The following is a 23,785-nucleotide window of genomic DNA, read 5'->3' on the forward strand; positions in this document are numbered from 1 at the left end:
GTTGAATGAAGTTTTTTGGGTCTATAGTTCTGTAGAAAGCCATGAATGACATTTGACCACTGTTCTATATTCCTATGTAAGAATTAAAACTGTTGTACTCTGCCAAGCTTGTTATGTGATTTGATGTGTAAACATGTACCTTTTTGGCAAGCAGTGGCGTAACGACATTACAGCAGACCCCGTGGTCGCATGTGTACAGGGGACTGGACTGTGGTCTCTTCTGTATAGTAGCCACCTTCCCAGCCCCTCTCCTCCCTAGGTGTTGCCCTCAGGAGACACTGTGCACAACAGGCCCCTCCTGAAGATTTTTTTATGCACGAGGGCCTGGTGTTTTCTAGCTACACCACTGTTGGCAAGTGTATTGACCAAGATTAGTAATCCACAGATATAATCAGTTACAATGGAGTCACCTCTCTTCTCGATTGCCTTCTAAGGGTAGGACTTCACAGACGATTTCCGCGGGATCCGACGCGCTGCTCAAAAACACAGACGTCACCTCGGATGCGACAGAAATAAGGTAAGGGAATGCATTGTCGGATGGTGTCGCAGCGTTGATCCTACGCGACACGGCTGTCGGATGCAGAGACAGCATGTCGCATCGGATCAACAATGTGACTTCATCTAACATTTACATTACTTACCTTATTTCTGTCGCATCCAACGTGACGCCTGCGTTTTTGCAAAGCGAGTCGGATTGCGTGGAAATCGTCCGTGAAGTCCTACCCTAATACTTTGCTGTGGTTTTCAAAAAGGACACTACATTCCTGTAGGGAGTTGGGTACCTGCAGGTTACCCACAAAAAAAGGGTACCCTGCGGTTTTAGGGGTCAAGTATAGATGCGGGTTGCAGGCCTTGTGGGTCTTATTTATATTTCTTATGTTATCTATATTTTACTCCTTTAAACATTAAAAAAAAAAAGAAATTCAGCCCTGTCTATGTTACTTCCAGTTTGCAGCATCTGCATTTCCTGTTTAATGGTAGTCAGTGGTTTGCAGATCGGGTCTCAGGTCAGGTAGTGGGTCCAAGGGGGTTAAAAATGCAGGTTGAGGGTCCAGGTTTCAAAAATTGGTTCTGCGCAGGACTCCAGTGTACACTATAATAAGAAATTATAGGGAGTGTTGACCTTTGTGGCCCTGATTTACTATTGAATGTGTTAAATTGCATCACAGCAGTTGCTAATAGCAGCAAATAGTCTAATACAAGTTAGATAGTGAATGCAATGGTCTGATTGGTTGCTGCTGACAATGGCAATTTAGCATTTATGCTATAAAATCACTTTTTTGCCTTTTTTGTATTAGTGCTTAGGTCTAGCTCTGAATAAATCTATAACCTACTCTTGTACTCAACTGATCAGTACTCATATGTTGCACTTTCTTTGGTGCTGTGCACAGGTTGCATCTCTGGTCAGTGAGTGGGGATGGACAAAAGAAGACATCATCCTTCATGTTTTGCCCCTTCACCATGTTCATGGGGTGGTAAACAAGTTGAAGTGCCCCTTGTGGGTAGGAGCAACCTGTGTGATGCTACCAGAATTTTGCCCACAAACGGTAAGTAGAAAAGATAGACAAAATAAAAATACCTAACATCCCAAACTCAGACTAATCAGGACAGGGAATGTAGGAAGGGTAGGTATAATTCTTGGTGTGCAGAAGCATTTTCATGCAGACTGCCTTTAGTTCCATGATATAGAGAAACATAAGGGTTACAGTGTCTGGATAAGTTGGTAGTGTTATGTCTATGTGTTAGATCAGTTGCGATGTTGGGTATATACTGTAAATTGCATTGCATGTGACTATGCATATAACTATATAAATACATACATATGACTTCTGAAATGACTGAAAAACTGTTGTTTTCAATACATAGTAATATAAACATCCATACAATCATATATAAATTATGTATAATCTTTAAAAACATGTATGGGTGTGGTTACTCAGCAGGAAGAAATTAAACTTACCAAAGGCTCTGTGCCTACAGACTATTGAAAAAGTAAATTTATATAATTCAATGCATATATTTGCTTTATATATATTACTGATGGCTGTCACACAATTTTCTGTGAGATCAAAATTCTGTACATTTGCTTCTGTTAATTATACTCTAAGCTTAAGAACTAGAGATACAATATTATTGTCATGATTGAATCACAAGAGCCAATGGGATACAGACAAGGCAAGCTCTCTAGCAACAGACTCTAGGAGAATATTGGAGTATGATAGAGAATGGTAGATCTTTAGCAATTTATATTGAAAAAAAAAACACTTTTGAAACTAATAATATATTACACAGAGTGAAAGGTATGAACATAAAAATCAGCAGAGGTGGAGTAAAAATGAGCCAGTGCGATATGAAAAGTCTCATCCGCTACATTTTTCAAGGGGAAAAGAAAGACACTGAAAAGTAAAAGGGGCAACTGCATGACCCACAGTAGAAGCTGATTAAGTGGCGGAATAATGCCAATAGAGTCAAACAGTATATAATTTTAACCTATATATCTAAAGCAGCCGTGAAACCTGCTGGATACTGCCACAAAAAGCACTATGTATACGTCCATCATTATACTGTAAAAATATTTAAGGCTTCACTGAGCTGTGAGATATGTGCTATTAGCAGCTATATCTCAGTGTTAGATACCAGCATACCTTTCTCTCTGTCTTGCTGTGCTGAATTAGAGCTTTCTCCATGGGGTTGATGTCTCTCTCAGCTGCACTAAAGCACGTTAATACTGGCAGTGTTTGGGAGAGAATTGTTCTGGAGCAGCAGTGTGAGAAGGAGAAGGGGGAGGGCGGCAGGTTTTAAACAGCTCACAGGAATAGAAATGCCAGGGTTCTGTGCATAAGTTTCATGGGCATCAATGTGCTCAGCCTGGGAAATATTCACCTTTAACCTGTCCATGCTCCTCTCTTCTTGCAGAGTCTCCTGTTCTAGGCAGAGACAAGGAGAGGATCGGCTTTTCAGGGTTTATTAGGTAGGGCATAAATCAGCAGTGTGCAAAGGGCAGGAGCATAGGGATGTGAGAGAAAGCTGTAGATTCTTTAATTAACTGCATAGTGTCTATGCCCAGATACATCTCTGATAATTCCATAGACACGCTGTTGAACTGGGTGCAAGTGATCTCCAAAATATATTTCTTCTTTTCTCCTCTTAAATGACTTCTTCTTCTGTTCTTGCCACTGCATCCTCTCTCCAATGATCCCTTCTTTCCCTTTGTTCCCCCTTTCTTTATTATATTCTCCTTTGATTTTTCATTTCACATTCCATTTGTTTCTAATCTTCTGAATGTTGGTATGACTATGGCATTGGCAGGAGGAACAGGAGGGATAATTGGCACCTGGATCCTCATGGTATTTTCTTGGTGAGCTATTCTCACCCTGCATAGAATGTGAGTGAGGTTTTATTTATTAACATCTAAACCTATTTATTAAAATCTAAATGAATCATGAATAGATACTCAAAGATCTCCAACTATAATAAAGGCAAGGTCGCCAAATGTGTCGATTTCCCCCCGATATGCCCACCAAAAGGTCAAATGATCTGATTACAATGGTGTGAATATTAGTCAACGGGACAAGTACCGCATCAACTAGATGATACTGTCCTTGGGCAGGAAAATCAAACCTGTCCGAGCGAGATCTGGACATTTTTTGGTCTGGGAGACTGTCAGGGGAACCCATATACTGGCAGATACACAGCCGAATCTAAAGGACCCAAATTGGCAGCTTAAATCTGCCGTGTGTGGGTGCCTTTAAGGTAGACATAAATAAGGAGACCTCACCAAACAAGCGGATCTCTACCCGATATGTCTACCTTGGGTTTGGTGCTTTCGTGCTGATCCGATCCGTTGATGGGATGTGGTCCTCGCTCCGACTGGATTTTTAAGCCTGCCGATCGACATCTGAATGACTTTTGGCCAGATATTGATCGGAGAAGACCGTCAGAGAGGCCCATACACTGGACAATAAGCTGCAGACTTAATCAGTCGGCAGCTTATATCTGCCCGTTGATGGGGGCCTTTAGACTGATAGGTAGCCTTTCTGAATTACTATATTTAGATTATTTTTTGGGCAGACAGTGAGTTGTTAGTTATAATTTATGTTGCTTTACAGAGCCCTCTGATCATAGATATATAAGGCTCCCAATAAATGCCTGAAATTTATAGTTCAGTCTGCATACCCATGCATACCTATGATAAGAAGCTCTATAAGTGTCATAGAGGTGATAGGTAGATTAATCTGGCTTTGTTGATAGATTTTATTTTGTAGCTAACTACAGACTTAGTTTTGTATCTGCATCACTGTGAAATAAGTTTGGAGAGTCAGATTCTCTATGTTGGGCATGATTGGATTAGAAAGCAAATTGAAATGACATAGTTTGATCCTCTGCCCAGTTTTCTTACGATACGGATGCCTCTGCCATGTGACTTGATATGAATTTGTTTTGTCCTGGCATATGGATGTCAAACGCCCTTCAATAACCCCTGTCCTTCATCTTCCACCAGATCTGGCAGCACTTTCTCAACAGAGATGCACCCTCCATCAACATTTTCATGGCAGTGCCCACCATCTACAGCAAGCTGATTGCTTACTACGAGCAGCATTTTACCCATTCCAATGTACGGGAATTTGTGCGGGCAGCTTGCAAGGAGAAAATCAGGTACCCATTATTAGTTATATCCCAACAAGGAAAGGTGGCAGGTTTGGGTGAGTTATGGGAGGTCAATAAGAAATTAGCCGTGAATCATTGCTCCCTACCGTTCTACAAAATTAGATTTTTTGCAGAGGTAATACAAATCCTTCATGTACAAAAGATGATATTAGAGGTCATGATTGCTGTTTGCTAAACATGTTGTTTTTATCCAGATTAATGGTATCGGGCTCCACTGTGCTAGTTTTGGAACAATGGCAAGAGATACCCTGCTGGAAAGATATGGCATGACTGAAATCTGAATGGCTTTGACCAATCCACTCCATGGAAACCGTGTGCCTGGTATACAAGGAAGCTATTTAAATATTCATACAGTACAGTGTTCAATGGGTTTTACATGTTCTATCCAGTGCATAGCTTAGAATTTACTTCACATTTAGGGGCAGATTTATCAAAATGTGAGTTTAGATTTTAATAAATGAAAACTCATCCAAGTTCTGTTGCAACTATACAGTACAACACTCTTAATATTCAGGTTTAGATGATTTACCAGAGTTCCTTAGTATCAGATTCTGGCACCGAGTGGTGTAGTTCCACACAAACCTTTGCTGCTTATAACTTTTATTTAGGCGAGATGCATATTAGCACTGTTATTCAGTTTAATGCAGGAACATGCAGCTTCAGAGAAAGATCACACATAGGAAAAGGAAACAGGGAATTAACAAATCAGAAAGCAACCCAGAACCAATAAGCAATCACTTATATCACACACAGAGGAAATTACGCTGTAACATGTTGCATATGCAATTTGGGAACTGTAGTATTCTGTATATCTGTAATAAAAATTCAACAAGTTCTATTCATTCCTATGGGATTTTTAGTTAGAACTCACAATTTGATAAATATGCTTCCAAAAATCCCATATAAATGAATAGAATGTGAGTGAGGTTTTATTTATTAGCATCTAAACCTATTTATTAAAATCTAAATGAATCTTGAATAGATACTCAAAGATCTCCAACTATAATAAAATTGAAATAGAACCCACAAACGAATATAAACTAGATTGGCCATCATTGTCCATAGAAGACAAAAAAGGAACACCAAGAGCCCCAATAGTGTAATATGTTTTTAAAAGGAGTAATGGTAGAGTAAACAAGTTAATACTCACAAACCAGGGTTACCGATAGGCAACCACTGTATAGGCAGGTGGGGAAATTATACTGACCCCACTCAGGAATAAGACGTTGCTCTCTGTAGAAGAAGAAAACGGGGATGATACCCCTCCACTCGGGGTGGACTCGATACAGTAGTAAGACAAAACAGAGGCGCCAAAAGGATAAAATTAGCTAAAAACACTTAAAAACCCAATGGGTAATTCAGAGGAGATAGTAGTGGACTTACCTCCTCCAAGCAGACACCAACGAAAGTGGTAATTTTCAGTAATAGTTTATTCACAAAACAGTATTGCAACGCGTTTCACAGGCATTTCCTGCTTCATCAGGCAATGTGGAACGGGAGCAAAAACAACAGTGTCTTTGTGTAAACACGCCAGGCGCCTCTGCCTCATTGTCCATAGGTGCAAATGGATGCTAATATACTGTCCCTTTTAGGGAATTTTTTTTGCATAGGATATCTAAATCCAATAATAAATGAGTTAATAATATCTCTTACCTGTGATGGTTTTGCGTAAAAGGCTTGGAGATTGCATAGTTACTTTTTTGTTGCATTTAGGCCCTATAAGAATATCAGAAAAAGATCACTTTTTTGGGGGCAACCATCGTGCAACAAAATGAGGAATGTAACGAGAGACACTCATCGCTAAAAGATGCAGAATGGACATGAAATTGACTTGTCTCTGTGGAAATGCTGGCTTTGCTGGCCATAAGATAGCAATCAAGTTTGGCCATACTGAATGTAAAAGCAACAGTGCATCTATTGGCTGGAGCTTAGTGCAATGTTAGGTGTTGTCCTTACATGCCTCTGGCCTGCTTCCAATCGCTGCCCTTTCTTGTGTAGCTTACCCCTCGCCAGAGCATGGTGTATCATCTGGTTGGCTACAGACAGAAATTTCATTGCCCAAGTCTTGGTCTCTATGCAGAGGTGATATGAAACTGAAAAGGTTTTTTTTTTTTCTAATATCACCTTTATTATTTTATTTTTTTTTCATATTCATGGTGTGGTTTTCCTTTCCTGCTCTGCAGAGAATATTTTTGTAGCTGATAATATTTTCATTAGTGCGCCATAATATACACAGGGGTAGATATTCATTCTTTATAGGTCTGCAGAGTTCACTCGTATCAGGCTAGCATCACGATTCCTCTTTAAATGGATTTTCATAGACAGACTGTTAAAGGTCTTAGGTGCTGCATATTCTCATTTATAGCAAAGCTAACAGTCTCCAGCTCCAGAACACTGTAGAGGGGTGACTGACAGTTATGGTTCTCTAGAGGTTTTGCTCCTGCTGAAGGATTTGCTGAAAACCTGCAGTGACTGACAAGTGTTTTACTGTAGTGCCCCAATTTGGGTTTCAGTTAGCGTCCTTCATCTGCCCTTTTCTCTGTGTCCCTTTTTTAAGACTGGATTTGGGCATGCACCATCCGGTATTGATTGTGATATATGTAACTCCATATGTTCTATGTATATAATTCGTGTGATTTAGTTGTATAATCACATTTACTTTACAGTGCTACGCAATATGTTGGCGCTATATAAATATATGTTAATAATAATATGTATATATGCAAGCTTAAATCAGTACAGCCAGATAGTCCCTATCAGCTCGCAATCTGTTAGAGGGAGTGGCGCAGTAAGTAAAAGCACAAACACTGCACAGCAATGACATTCATCTTGAAAGCTTTTTTTTTCATTTTCACTGGCAGTGTTTTGGGGCTTTAAACAAACGACTTTACTTTCTCTGTTGCAGTACAACTAGAACTAAGAAAATATTAGCAAAGAGTCTAGTGTTATATAGACTGAGTGCAGACTCTTTAAACTCTGAAGGGGTTAATGATGTTGCCTTCTCTGAGTTTCTCTCTCTCTACTCTTCATGCACAAAGCTATGAATTATTCATGGGCAGATCACGCCTCGCCGGGTCTAATCAGTGCTTTAATTGGAGGTTTAGATCACAGTTGGCTAATAGCTGCTCCAGCAGGGACCTGGCGCATTGTGACAGGCGGATCGCAGTGTGTCTTATCACTGGCCTGTCTCAATCCTCCCAGGGCCCCTCCATATACAGCAGCATGTGGACCCCCCAAAGCCTAGCGCATGCATCGCATTGCCAATTACACAGCTCTGTCCTCACAAACCAAAGCTGTGCAAGGGGCTGTGTGCATCTAGGGCATATATGAGCTATATGTATGTGTCCTTTATATAATGGCCTTGCAAGGGATTATCCTCTATATCGAGAGTCAGCCCTCTCTGTTTTGCCTATGGCTTGCTGTATAACCTGGGCAATAAAAATCTGTTATCCTTGTGTGGATAACAGATTCTGCCCAGAGTATGCTTTTATAAAGCATAGTATATTAGCAGTGAATGGGCTTTAGAATTCATTAGGTGAGCATCTCTGTTCGGTCGTTTGTGTGATCTTTGTAATTGATTTTATTTTATCTGTTCTTTTGATTATGGTTTGAGGCTTGTAAGTGTGGTATTAAATATATGGGGTGGGTATATTATGCAAACGTTGTGGGTATGATATGTTCTGTAGCTAGGTCCAGTATAATTGCCAAGAGTACATGTGTATCATTTGTACCGAGCCTTTTTTGTGTAGAGCTGGCATAGTGATAGGTACAAAAAAAGTGAAAATGTGTCTTGTCACTTTTGGACTAGTGTCAATTGTGACTAATGGACAAGTCACAGATCATGGCACTATAAATGCAAGGGAAATCTCTATTTTACTTCTGCTATTGGTTATGCATTAAGGTCAGGGTTTCCATTGTGCCCTGCACCAGCACCCTAATTTAATAACCTTGCAGATTTTGAGATGAGTGCTTTCTAGCTGAGTTTGCTAATGGTTCCTAAAGTTGAAGTGAGGTGGATGTGTTTTGCCTGGTATGGGTGTTGATTGAATTCTTTCTGAGATGAATTTTGTGCCTGAAGTAAGCTCTGTTGTCAAGGTAGTTAAGCCAATATGTTCTGCGTGTCTGGGGTGGGTGCTATGAGAATCTAGTATCAGTTCTGACTTTGTACCATATCTTTCAGTAAGCATCAACAAGGTATTATATGTGCAACTAGTAGTTACATTTATTATGGTTATTGTTGTTTATTACTGTTATTATTTGCCAGTAGTGTGATTTCAAGCTCTCTGAACAACACTGACAGCAACTGCTAGTTACAGTAAATATGTCTATTCTAGATCAGAGTTAATCAGTCCTGTGTAGAACTATCTTTGGTTGCAAATTCAGACAGCTGTGAGTCTGTTCTGGTAAGTACATATCAACTGATGCAGATTTCATATATATATATTTTTTTATTTTTATTTTTTTCATACCTACAGTGTTGTAAGTTGGTGATCACATCATGCTGTTGGGCTGCTTTCATCATAAGGGTCTAGGCATCTTTTTAGATACTGAAGAGTAAGATGATTCCTTGTGCTAAAACCTGAATTTTGGGAGAAACTTAATATTTCCAAAGGAAAATGAAAGTAACATAAGAGTAGCTCAAGAACAAAAAGGCAAATGTTCTAAAATGGTCCTTTTTAAAGCTAAATCTTTTATCGCTAGCTGAGAATCTGTGCAACAATTTAGAAATGGTGAGGTGCACAAGCATCAGTCAACTAACCTGTACAACATGGAGAAATACTGTCTGTAAGGGTAGGCCAAAATTACTCCAAAGCACCGTACAAAGCTAGTATTTACCCCAAAAGACTCTCAGCTATAATGCTGCTGAAGATGATTCTTCTAAGTATGTATTCAATGAATTCAATTGAATATTTATGCAACCAACAAATGTCATTTAATTAACTTTTGTCTCACAATTAAAAAATATTTAAATGAAATGGTAAAGTTCCAGAACTAATACAAAGCATTGTAAAATGTGATTACAAATACAATCTGCTATAGCTTAGATTTAGGATACAGTGGTAACAGGAAAGAAAAGTGGATTAATTGGTAACAAGGCTTTATTTTTCCTTTGCTAGGTGCGGCTGGTGCCCTCCTGCCAGGTGTTGAAGTATTTATTATCACCTAGAACCCAGGAAAGAGGGCACTTTCTACACTATCAATGCTCAGGGAGATTCTACAGGCACCATGGTATGAACTGCTTTTGTCTGGCACAAGAGAATATTTTTGTTTTCAGGATAGAAGTTTTGGGTATAACTAACTAGTTTCCCAAATAATTGACATCTCATGTATCTAGAATGCGTTCCAAAAGGTGCTACTGATCAATACCTCAAAACAAAAAGGGAAAATGTAGAGAAAAAAAACAAGAAAAAATATAGTGTAGCGTTCTTGATAAAATTATGTCTCAATGTGATTACATTCACACATCAGTGTTAAAACCCCACCTTGAAACTTTGGTGCAAGTGGACTAAGGTTTCATGTATACTCAAATCACCATCAGATATAGTGCGCTTGTGCTGATTAAATAAGAAAAACTTTTTTTTTTTTTTAAAAAAAAGGTAGGTACCCACACAGTTTTAACCCCGTTTCTGGTAGTTGATTTTACTCATTTTTGTTCCCCTAATCCTTCCTTTGGACAACAAAGAGTGGCATGTGTGGAAAGCATTTTATAATACTTTAATACAAATGTATTGCACTTGCAATGTTTTCCTTTTTAAAACCAGTTTTAAAACCATATGTAGCGTTCATTTCCTAAAAGCAGTGCCTCCTGCAGTGTGTATTGGGGTGTCAGCGGCATATCTCTTTTGTGAGCGGTTGCTCTGCCGCGTGTGCTTAGTCTGTGGCGTTCCTCAGATCCCACTGCGCATGTCCGTCTTGCTTCCGCTTATGTCAACGCTGACGCGTTTCGCCAAATAGCCTTCTTCCTTGAGCGATGACGATTACTCCGTGTGTCCACTCTTAAATGTCCAAGGTCTTTTGAATTTTACAACTTTATCAAAAAAATTATGATGGCAGTTCAGGCATTAAAATATAGCAGCAAAATGTTACACCTTCAACGGAAATATTTATAATACATCAATTCTCAAAATTTATGCACTAGTATTTTCAACAATGATACATTTATGTTACATGTAACATTACCCCATTTGCAGTCAAACTTTATACTTATACTGGGAAAGCTTACAGATTAAAGTCTACATTTAGACCATTTGGAGATAGGGATTTAAGTTTATGTATCCACCAACCTATTTGGTGAAACGCGTCAGTTGTGACGTAAGCAGAAGCAACACAGACAAGCACAGTGGGATCTGAGGAACGCCACGGACTTCTCAGCACACACAGCGGAGCAACCGATCACTAAAGAGATACGCCGCGGACACCTAAATACACACTGCAGGTAGGGTTGGCACCATTTCCAGAAAAAAATACCGGCCTTCCTACATATTCATCTTTTATCCCTATTAATAACATTGGGATCAGCCATCATTTTTACCAAACAGGCTGGTAAAATACCGGCCAGGTGGCAACCCTAACTGCAGGAGGCACCACTCTTAGGAGAGGAACTCCACTTTTGGTTTTAAAAGTGATTTTAAAAAAGAAAACATTGTAAGTGCAATACATTTTTATTAAAGTATTATAGAACGCTTTCTGCACATGCCACTCTTTGTTGTCCAAAGGAAGGATTCGGGGAACAACTCATACCCTTGATATGTGAAACAAACTCTGTCATGTGTGAGTATAATCAACTACCAGAAAAGGAGTTAAAACCATGTGGGTACCTACCCTTTTTGTAAAAAAAACTTTTTTCTTCTTTAATCAGCACAAGCGCACTATATCTGATGGTGTTTTGAGTATACATAAAACCGTAGTACACTTGCAAAAAAGTTTCGAGGTGGGGTTTTAACACTGATAATTTGTGAATGTATCACATTGAGACATAATTTTATCAAGCTAGCTACACTATATTTTTTCTTGATTTTTTTCTCTCCATTTTCCGTTTTTTTTAGGTATTGATCAGTATCACCTTTTGGAATATTTGAATTTTATCGGAGGTTGGAGAGAACCTTTGCTGTTACTGAACTGGAGAGCACATTTAGTTTGGGACTTTAACAAGTTTATTTTATTTTTGTATCTAGTAGGTGCCACTTAACCATGAAATTCTTTGAAGGAATAATGGTTATTAAGACTTGCCTTCCAGCAGCTATGTTTAGCTAATGTATGCCATATTCTGCTTGTTGGTAGTCTTTATTCCACAATTTTTCAGATTTTAACACTCTGTAAAATCATATCATTAATATTACTAGAAGGAAAATGCACTTGAGATTTCATCAAAGAGATCTGAACATTTTATTATGCAAAACTCTGCTGGAGTTATTTCATAACGCATACGAGATTTTAAAATCCAAGATGTCCACCTAGCGGGCAATAATCCACACACGACAGCACCTGGCTCTCGTGCTTCAGCATTTTTTTCTTGGCAAGAAAGTGGTTAAGACAGTTGATGCAGGAAACCATCCGTATTACAAACAGACCGGGGATTTGTGCTTTGTTTTGTGTTATTGTTTTCTTTTCCCCTCTTATCACTGCCAACTGGCACCAGCCTGTGCCAAGATTCCCAACTGGCAGATGCCGTGCGCAGCAGATGTTTTCCTAAAGATTTGGGCGCGTTATACAAGCTGAAGTAATAGCGTGAGGTCAACACCATCTGCACCAAAGGGGATTGGTTATTGAATGTTACCTAAGGGGTTAACTCCAGGTGTTTTTCTCCAGGTCCTAGTTGGTTTGGAGAATAGAGAAGGGGAGCTTCAGGTTCGGGGGCCTGCAGTGTTCAAGAATATTGGAACAAACCGCATGAGACGCAGGAATCTTTCACCTCAGATGGCTGGTTTAAAACAGGTAAGGAAAATGGCAGACTCTGCTGGAAATTGAGTTGGTAAATTAACATGCTGCTGTGTATATTTCTGCATAAGTCTGTCTGGGTGCATTCCCATGCAGAGTTACAGGGAAGGTTAATTTGCTCTATATCAATGGTCCCAAAACTGTGAGGTAACACCCCCCCCCCCCAAGACCCTATTGCCCACCAGCTTTATAGTCATGTACAGTGAGAATTGTAGGTGAGTAATTTGGTTACTACTAAGACCTTGCTTTCATGTTGTGGTTTAAGGGGTATTGGACAAATAATGGTAGAATCTTAACATTAAAGAGCCTGAAAATCATTTGCTTTATAATATGCAGTGCAACGACAGTGGGAGGATTTCAGCTAATCGCCTACAGAAACACCTACTCAAATCTGCAGTGTCATTTTTACATTTGCCAAAAACAGAATTCTCTTACGTCCATTCACAGGATTCTCTTCTGTTCCTTAACAGAATTCTCTTCTGTCCATTCACAGAATTCTCTTCTGTCCATACATAGCCTGTCTCTCTTTCCATATGGAACAGAGTCATTCACATTCTTGATTTTTCAAGTATGTCACATGCTGTGCTCCAAGGTGCTGCAGAGTTCTGACTGAATGTAGTAGAAGTAGTAGATTCTCTGTACATCCAGATTGAGAAATTGTGTTTCCAAATCTGCCTTTTTTTCTTTACAGTGCCTTGCAGTCTGCAGTTGTGGTTACCATGTATATGAAGTAGCTACGGTCAAATTGAGGTTCTGTAACACTGCCAAATTTGTACCTCTAGCTAGTAACATAAAGAAGCTTATCAGCAGCTAGCTTTTACTGGTCTAGGCAGTTAGCCTAAGGAAAGCAAACATCTGTTTCTTGGAAAAATATCTGCCCATGTTTCAGTGGAGCATCAATAAGGAGACAATATATGAGTAACCAATAATTAATGATGAACTTTTTGCTTTATTAATCTCTCTGCAGGGACAATGCACAATAAATGTGTACATAAGGAATACCACTCTGCAACTCTCCCAGCATCATCTAGCAACCTTGGACAGTTTGGAGAATTTGGGAGTAATTTAACAACTGGAGGCCTGATGTAAAGTGTATACAAAAATGTAACCATAAAAGTTATGCTGGGGAAAAAATACAAAAGCTGTCTCTGCTCCTTCCAAAATCTCACCTTGCTTTTTTGTGCATATACATCTATTAGCAAGCAACTCCAGCAACCAAGGGTTCCGCTGCAGCACTCATTTGTTTGGGTTCCCTACGCCTTCTGCCCTTCTGTGTCCCCCTGACACTCAGTAAGCGGATTCCAGCACTGTATCAATCTTGTTTAATAGACTGGAAGGGTTATTGGCGGGTGGCAGGTCTCAGGGAGCAGGGCGTGAGATGGATGACTTGGCTTCCCCTGCCGGCCTTGCTGATGTACAATGAAATATTTATGATTTATTTCAGCTAATAAACTTAAACGAAGAGTGTGATGTATGCGAACAGATGGAGGACTATTGATGCAGTTCTATGTGTGAAGGGAGGGGAAGAGATGGGGGATAGTGCATACGCACACACACTTCCAGAAGAATTTTAGATCCTGTTGAGAAGATATATTTGGAGGCCACAGTTCTACATTGTGAAATCTTTAAAAAGGGTGAACTCTAACTGGTCAGAATATAAATATACAAACTAAACATGTTATCACTATACAGTGTTGTTTTGCACCTGCTTAGGTTCTCTGTATTGATTTATGATTAGGCAACTAAACAATTTATAATGCATTCTGCCTTAGTGACATGGCTAAATTGAGAGTTTAGCCCTTCTCCCACATGGCAAATAGCTGCAGTTGGCTTTCTGTCGGCTAATATGGTGGCAATGCTGTTCTCTGAGTATCTCCTTATAATAGGTGGCCACACTTGTCATATTCATCAGTGTAGTCTTGAAAAAAAATCTGGAAAGGGATCACCTTGGTTATCACAAGTGAACATGGTCATTTTCTGGCAATGTGTTCCCATCTCTATCATCATTCGCTGCATTTCCAACTGCCTCCTCTCCTTCTTTTCCACCACAATTCTTGCTCTCACTTTTAGACTGCACAGGGGTGTTTGCCCCATTTAATACTTACTGTACCTTTGCCCTCGCTCCTTGTTAGGCTCACATGCAGTCTTAAGCCAACGAGCATCTTGATCCACCAATCATATGTATGTTCTTAACGTTTATTTTGTGCTGTTTGCACTATATTAGCTATAATATTAACTGGTTCTCCTTCTTCTCTCTGTGGGTCAAAAACTCAGGACATTGGTTAACAAAAAGAATTGTTATTGCAGGTATGACAGATTCACTTTGTTTTTATTGCTATGCCCTCTAAGTGAATGATCTTATAATACTGTAATAGTCTAAAAAAAAGGAAAGCGTCACTTTTAGTTGGAAGACAGATCACGGCATTGTGTACAGATGTACAGAATCTCAAAGAATCTCAAAGAAAACCATTGACAGACAAATTGATAGATCTGCATTACAGTTTTAGTAGTTTGAACCAGAAAAGCAGTAACTGCAATTGTTTTATATAGTAGGGACTTTTATTCGCACATCATTATAGCCCATATAGCAAATGTTATTTGGTTCAATAACCTGCACCTTCCTGAGCAGAAAATCTGCTTTGCATTGCCCAAATACAGCTGCTGAAGCTGCTGCCTGAGTCTGAGTTGGCAGATCATGCAGACTGCTTATGAAAACAGATGAGGAGAAGTCTCCTAATTCATCCTGAACCTTCCCTAGGGAGTGCTGTCGTATTTATTACCCGAGAGACTGCATTCTAGGGTCAGGCATGAATTAGCTGAAGCAGTAGCAGTACATCTTACAAGCGATGATGGATAGCTGTGCTTCACGTAGCAAATGACGGATCACAGGGCATGTTGAAAACTGTTAAATAAACAGCTATGCACTTTACTAAAGAGGTTGGTGTTTGTTACAGTTAAAGAGATACCTGTACACTTTATTGAATGACATTATTATAGGCACACCTGTGCTCCTTACTAACTGCAAGTTAGTGGTAGCAAACTGTAGATGATACACCTGTGACTTTTAACTATGATAGAGAGCTGTGTGTATTATGATTAAATAATATCTGATGTGCTCATTTTCAGAGATAGAGCAGTTTGTGTTACTGTTACGTAGATATCCCAGACCCACACTGACATTAAGATAGGGACACCAGTTTAGGCCACTGCAGTCACTATGTTACCTTGCGTTGGGGTCCTGCAGGTTTGATACCCATGAGTACCTGAAATAAAAAAAAAAAATTTTAACAAATTTTTCATCTCACCCCACACTTGAATAATAATGTAATTTCCAGGGTCATGATTTTATTGCTTTCTGACATCAGAGTTAGGTTGCAAACAATGTTCCCTCTAATTCCTTCTCGGCTGTGTGTGCAAAAAAAATATTTTGTGCGTGCATTTTAAACTGTGTGCTCAGGTCAGAACCAATACAAAATTTTATGTTTTCACAAAAAATTCTTTGTGTGCACCATCATTTGTGTGCATATGACATATGTTCTTTACATATACTAAGTTGACATAGACGTGTTAAATAGTGTTTCTTTCAGGGATCAGTAGCAGCATGTCATGGAGAGCAACACCTTAGCCTTTATGTGACAATTGTTGTATAATATGTGACATGTACTTGTATGTATTTCCTTAGGGGACACAGCTATATATAAGGACGGCACATACTGGATACTGGGCCGGACATCTGTGGACATTATTAAAAGTGGTTGATATAAGGTCAGCGCCTTAGAGGTGGAGCGCCATCTCCTGGGACATCCCAGCATTAATGGTATGAAATTACAAACATACCTGAGCTTGTGCACACTCGAGAAAATGATTGGTATAGTGTATTTTTTTGATTATATAAGTCAACCCATTATGTCTTTAGTATCAGCTGTAAGGATGCATGAAATACAGTATTTGGTCTGGGAAGTCATAGCACTTGCAGGATTTTGATTTAGCCAACCAAAAATTAAAAGCATTTGTAAAGTAATTAAAATATAATATACTGCTGCCATGCATTGGTAAAAATTATGTGATTAGAAAGACTACTATAATTTATATGATTAGGCTGCTGTGTAGCCATGGGGGCAGCCATTTCAGCCGGAAAAGGAAAAAAATGCACAGGTTACTTAGCAGATAAGCTCTGTATGTAATTCAGAGTATGTGATACAGAGTTCATCTGTTATCTGCTATGTAACCTAAACCTTAAATGGCTGCCCCCATGGCTACACAGCAGCATGTTATATAAACTACAATACTGTTTCTGAAGCAAACACGCCAGTTTTACCAGAGCAGGGCAACCGTACATTAGATTTTAATTCCTTTATTTATTAATCTTTTAGTATTACTGTGTCTTTTAAACCCTTAAAGTCAGGGTACAGTAACTGCAGGCAACATTTGTTTTTCAGATAATACACTTTTTGGGGAATTTTGCCCAACTGGAATATGCAATTAGTGTACTGATGCAGTTTAGTATTCAGCCAGATCTTTTGGCAAGGATTTGCTGTTTGGACAAATGTAATAATTGTGGATTCAGTGCATCTCTAATTAGCATCATACAGCACCATTCACTGCAAGTCTTAGTTGCTCAGATCTGAATGACTCCGTTCGGGTTCTTGCATTAGAACATGAAGTGACTAGAGGAGTCGGCTGTTTTTTATGGCAGAACTGAAAGTTACAGAAGAGCAGATGGCGCTAAATTGCATTAGGCCAGGGCTAAATAGTGTATGCATTATTGTTAGATATTTTATTTGCAAAAATGATTGATCTTTATCCCCAGATGTGGCTGTCATTGGAGCTCCAGATGTGACATGGGACCAGCGCGTAGCAGCAATTGTTAAACTGCGAGATGGACATTCATTGTCATTTCAGGAGCTAAAGGAATGGGCCAGGTAAATTGAAGCAGGTAAAGACATTAGTGTTTCTATTTAGGAGCCTTAAAATATCCAGAGCAATTGTCTATTTGTTGGCCCTCCCCCACCCATCCTAGGAAGGCATTTTCTGATTGTAGCATATTTGTTTTGGTTAATATACCCAGTATTTTCACCAGACTTCCTTTCTCCCTTACATTTTTGCTCGGACTGTCACAGATATATATGTTGTACTGCAATAATATCTACATAAGGGTATTATGTGTGTTTTGGGAGTTTAATATGGGGTTTGAGGTTATATACACATTTTATACATTTGGTCAGGTTGTGTTCCGGATCTCTTACAACTGCTTCCCATGTTAATATACCACTGATTTTTATAATGATATGAGAGAAAAGACACTGATGCCTCAAATTGACTTTTAAGCCGATCCCCATGCTAGTATTTGTCGGTCTTCTTTAAACAAATGGGGTTGGTTGGGTGCTTCATATCCCTAGGCTGTCTGTACCACAGTATAGAGCAGCGCCTACACACAGTAAGTGACTAAATCAAGCTCATCTCCCTTATTTAGGGCAGTCATGGCCCCGTACTGCATTCCTGCTGAGCTCATCCGAGTGGAAGAAATTCCCCGAAACCAGATGGGAAAAATCAATAAAAAGCAGCTGCTGGTTCATTTCTATGCCCAGTAAGTGGAGGACTGGAGTACGGAGTATAGCCAGAGCAACCCCCTTCAAATAAAGGGAACCCTCTTTGATAACACTAAAATGATCCCCAATTACACCTAGTATATCATACATACTCATACACTTTGTTGGGAACCCTACTAAAATCGTATTTTTTCTGTAATGATACTACCAGGCCTTCGACGGTTGTCAAAATTTTTTATTTGTCTTGTACGGATAAAGCAAATAGGGCACAAAGGAAACCTGCATTGCCTTGCAAACTCTTCTCTCTAGAATCCCTCTTTCTACACTAAAAGAGACAAATTTTTGACTGAAAAATCACCCCTGGAAAAAAATTATTTTTTACATGATTTTTTTCGATTTGTTTCTCAATTGCATGTTTTAACCTCTACACACATTGATCAACCAAACTAGATATACATATGGTTAGTTCTCACACACCCAGTGAAACTCTAACCCAGCTTTAGTACTAGTATACACAGGCCATCTATATGTAATTCATTCACAGTGAATAATAAGGTTGTTTTTCTTTCTGCAAGTGAATGCAGTTTTAAGCAAGGTAATAGCAACCCCAACAACAACTGGGATTAAACTCTAATTGGAAATAACGATTGCTCACATACACTCACAGCAAATACATACAGGGCATTTCTGCACACACCAGTCTTTTCTGGGGCTAGCTTCCCACCTTCTAAAGACAATGCGAGTTATCCTATTGACAGGGCCGGCCTTAGGCCTATTGGACCAATTAGGCCCAATAGGGCCCCGCACCTCTGGGGGGCCCCGCACCACAGGGCAGCACAGATAATATTTCCCTCAGCACATGATGCTGCCTGGCCTGCCCCCAACTTTGAGAGTCCAGCCCATCCCCAAATCCATAGGTCTAGCCTGCCCCCAACTCTCATAGGCCCAGCTTTCCTCCAACCTTGATAGGCCCTGCCTGCCCCCAATCCAACCAAGCCTGTTTCCAAGATGAATCGGCCCAGCCCTTTGTCTAGGGGCCCCGCCAACAGGGTCCCAATTGGGCCCCACATTTGATAGGACCAGCCCTGCCTATTGAATAATGTTATCTTTCAGCTCTCTCTTTGATTCTTGAAGGCCCAGGAAATGCACAACTGCCATTGCCATCAAGCTTAGTAAAAAGTCTCTTTCCTCCCTTCATTTTCTGTTTTTTTTAAACCGACATAATTTTAATTGAAACTGGTACTTAATAGCAGAAATATGTTTAAGTGGAATTGATCATATCTCATATTTGTTCACTTTAAAAACAGACATGGATAGAAACAGAATACTTCAAATACAGAGCTCTATAATGGGCAGCCTCATACTGTAGTTTTAGGGCCAGACATATATTCTGCTATTGTGATATTGGTTCCTTGGAGGAACGGAGAAGTATAATCTATATTATGTATAAGAATTTACTGAAATTATAAGGCGAGTGCTTGTGAAGGGTTAATTCTTGTCCTGTCCTCCCTGGTGTACCCCCTCTATTCAGTGACACATCGACTGGCCTGGGGTACCTGATCAATACAGAGCACGGCCTCATTCATAACTCTTTTTGTGACAGGCTAAACCCAGCAGGGAATAAATAACAGGCCAGCCACTAATGATCCATCTCTGGACCAGTCCATGCGTAGGTAACGAGGGAGAGTATGTTGGAGAAAGAGGGAGGGGGTGTCCAATCATTAATAAAATTCCAGAATCCATTTTGATAAATGGGACTTAAAATGAAAGTGTGTAGCCTCCCTCACTGCAATTAACCTTGTGACCCACCCATAGAGACACTGACACTCAAATTGCACAGACCAAAATATACATAATCCACACACAGGGACTGGAGGAAAAAATGAATTCCCTTTATAGAGCAGGTATAATGGACACATTTAGCTGTTTCGTAGCATATCGTGCTTTGCAATTGCTGTTTTCTTAATTTAGATAGATGATTTATCCATACCGATAACAAAGGGGTGGATTCATCTTACCCATGAAGTGGTGTGTTCTTTTGAATTCGGCGAACCCCTGAATCCTTCTCAAAAGATTCCACTAAATACCGAATCTGAATCCTTTCCTTTTTTTGTGACAAAAAGTCACGCAATTTCCCTCCCCGTCCCTAATTTGCATATACAAATTAGGATTTAGTCTGGCTAGGCAGAAGGCCTGCTGAAAAAGGCTGAATCCTGGTTTTGGTGCATCCCTAATAACAGCCAAACTGTATGTAGGGAAAGACATTGGCTGCTAACTCATCCGCTGTTTCCGGTCATCATTTTAGAAGCCCATATATGATCACTCAGTGATATAGATTTATATGATGATACCTAAGTGCCTGAGGTGGTTCCCCAACTTGCCCTGGGCTCTGCATGATGCAATATAAAGTGTACTGCAGCACACTGAATAGTTTGGAAGAAGGTGCTTAGATATACTCAATGTGTATGCTCAAGTTTATATTTACATAATACAGCCCAATCCAAATCCATGTGTAGACAGTCTTTGTGAAAAAGTCTATAATTATAGCTAATTGGTGTATATTCTGATTTTGATCAGGCAGGGGGGGCAAATCCAACTGGTCCATGATCAACAGCTCATCATTGATACTAATAATCCAGTTGTCTTTACCAAAATTGATTAGTCAATGATACTAATAATGGACCAGGCTAATGACACTCAGAATCCACTTAGTTACTGATATATATAATTCATAATACCAGTGACACGCAGCCCAGTGCCCAGGTTTAGGTATGAGTGGCTATCCTAGACAATGACAATCTATTTGGTGCTTGGGGAATTTAATAACCACAACATTAACTGTGACCCTCATATTTAAATGTGTTTATTTTTGTACCCATGCTGTGTGTCTGTAGGCTATATAAAAGATAATCATACATTTTTATAACCAGCTTATGTATAAGAACCGCAATGCTTTATTTTCCTCATTCAGCCACCCATGTGGTTTCAGCTGATCCCAACATTCTGGCCCTTGGCTAACAATCGAATAATGCAAGGGGCTTGTGCAATGTCGATCCTCAGATGATCAGATTTTATGCCCATATGATGTGATCCTTTGCACAACATGATGCATAACAATTGTTAAAAGGTAATATTTTAGCACGATACAAGTCATTGGGCTTCCTGTTCCATCTGGAGAGATGGAATTGGCAGATAAAATATTATTCTATTCATGTTGGCTGTTCTGTGCGTCCAGGGCTGTGTTGCTCTCCATGTAGTGTGCTGTATATTGTTCTCCTGTGTGCATGCTATGAGAATTGTGTTGTGTTTGTGTTGTGTAATGAATTATTATATTACCCAACTTTTTTTGCAATCTGATTTGTGTAGCGAGGTTGTACCTAATTATCTAGGCAATGCCCATGCACACAGGGCTGTACTGTAACTTTTGTGTTCCCTGTGCCCTATGTTTTGCTTTTTGTGTTCCATTAGTTTTTCCCTATGCACCCAGTGCCGTGCCCATGCTGCGTTTGCAACGCTCAGCAGACGGTGGAATGTGTGCCCGGGGGGTGCTGGGCTTCCAAGTTGCTTTATGGCTGACATTATCTTTTATTGCCAGATAAAAATTCCAGGCTCGGCTGGTTTTATTGCCACTATATGTGCAGCTCATCCTATCCTCACAGGATCTCTTCCCCTGACAGCACGCAGCATACGTCTGCCTCTTGTTCGTGAAGGAGGGGGCTTTACCACCCCAGCATCTTTCATTCAGTGCCCATAACACCCTCCCTCCTATGACTTAAAAGACTGGCCAGTGTAATGCAAAAATATACAAAAACATTTTCAGACTCCCTTTATATACTTAGGGTGCAGTTCCACGCTTGGCCTTGTCCCTTACCTGAAAATATATAACAAATCCAAATTAAGGCAAACAGAATTACCTTCTAAACTTGTACACCAGCCAGCTTCTGAAAGTATCACAGACATCTATGTGCACAAGTTCAATCCCCCCAAATATCTGCATAATATAGGCAAAATTTCCCTCTTACATGTACAGTTTCAGCTTAACATTTTACATACTACTTTGTTATTTGACTTACTGATTCCAGTAAAATATAACTGTGGGGCAGTCGTATTCTGGCACCCTACACCATGAGAAGCAGGTGGGAGGTTGTTGGCACTGACTTCCTTCCTTAAGCTCAGGGTGATGCGCCCAGAAGAATGTAAATCCTTCAGCTGGTGTGGAGGACAATATGCTTTGTGCTGCACTGAATTGATGTGATGTGATGTGGCCATGCCCAAACCGGAGAATGCCAGTGGCAGGCAACATCTGCTGAACTGACCCATCCTGCTGGGTTGTAAAAAGGTTGGGGAAGAGAAGGAGGGCACAGGGCGACACCTCTGGGCAGAGGATCCTCAGTGATGCGAAGCACAGAATGTTTGTGTGGCGGGGGATAATGAAACAGAAATTGGCTTCTCTCTCACCAGAATAATCAAAATCTTGATGACATTCATCAAGGGCACAGAGACGAGGGGCAGAGTGACAGCAGTGGTGACAACAGTGGTGACACGCAGAAGGGTTGAGTGACAGCTGTAGTGACAGGTAGAGGGGAAAAGTGACAGCTGCTGCAACAGGTAGGGGCATTATGACAGCTTTGCCGAAAGTAAGGGACCAGTTTAGAGTATATCTGACTCTCAATCTATTTAAGAATATATACAAGTATGTGTGCTAAAGCCACATACTGTACATATATATCAAGAAGTAAAGGGGCATATGTGTCTTTGTGCAAAAATCCAAAATAAATTCAATCCACTAGCCACACGCCTAAAAGGGAATAGCTTGCTGCCATGGTAATACATAAACATTAAACACGGGGAAGAGAGAGATGGCCACTTATAGCTTAGCTAGGAAATGCCAATTAACTGGCAAGGTTTTTACATACTTAGGCTAGGGGGGCTCAAGCAACATAAGGATATCCCCAGCGGTGTCCAAATTGCTTATTGCAATAGTATCACATATTTGTAGCATCTCCCTACCTTGGCATATCATCCCAATCACTATAAAGGGCCATATGTACTTGTCATATGTACTACAAGGATCAAATTAGTGGCTACCAAGCGAACACACCCAATCATATTCCAAACATTTCTGTATTCTGTTAGGTATGTTTTATTGGTTGTATACCTCTTTCTATAAAGTGAGTTATGTGTTGAGTCAGTCCCCCATTGATTTTCAGCTGTAAATTATTTCAATAAGTATCTCATTGCAAAATATTTATGGCCCATCTCTCTAGAAAATAGGGGTTGCCAAGACTTCTACATACAGTTTTTCTTATAACCCGTATAGCAGGATTGTTGAACTTTATATTAAAGGAACAGTAACACCAAAAAAATCAGTGTCCTACACTCAGTATACCTCCTGTCAATGAGGAGCAAAAGCCAGACTGCGGGGGGGCACTATATATATACTGTATATATATATATATATATATATATATATATATATATATATATATTGATTTGGAGACCTATTAAATGTGCTGTATACATTGCTGAATAGCCAATGTAATGTGATTACTTTTGATTTCTGTGGTTCAATTAATAATTGCAATTATATGTGGCTACACCAGGGATATTCACTGCGGAGCCACGTTTGA

The 23,785-nt window shown here is 39.8% G+C and overlaps 1 protein-coding gene and 1 pseudogene across 1 annotated transcript in view; both read left to right on the top strand.

Annotated features, from left to right (window-relative positions):
* The first annotated feature begins 1,421 nt into the window (after positions 1–1,421).
* LOC108704820 lies at positions 1,422–18,198 on the top strand (annotated as a pseudogene).
* cdh15.L (cadherin 15 L homeolog) overlaps positions 17,462–23,785 on the top strand; it is a 51,148-nt gene continuing 44,824 nt past the window's right edge. Inside the window, exon 1 of the mRNA XM_041590164.1 lies at positions 17,462–17,542. The gene's annotated coding sequence lies outside the window, so the exon portion shown is untranslated. The remainder of the gene's footprint in view (positions 17,543–23,785) is intronic.

The sequence above is a fragment of the Xenopus laevis genome, chromosome 4L (genome assembly GCF_017654675.1).
Source record: "Xenopus laevis strain J_2021 chromosome 4L, Xenopus_laevis_v10.1, whole genome shotgun sequence".
In the NCBI taxonomy this organism is placed as follows: Eukaryota; Metazoa; Chordata; class Amphibia; order Anura; family Pipidae; genus Xenopus; species Xenopus laevis.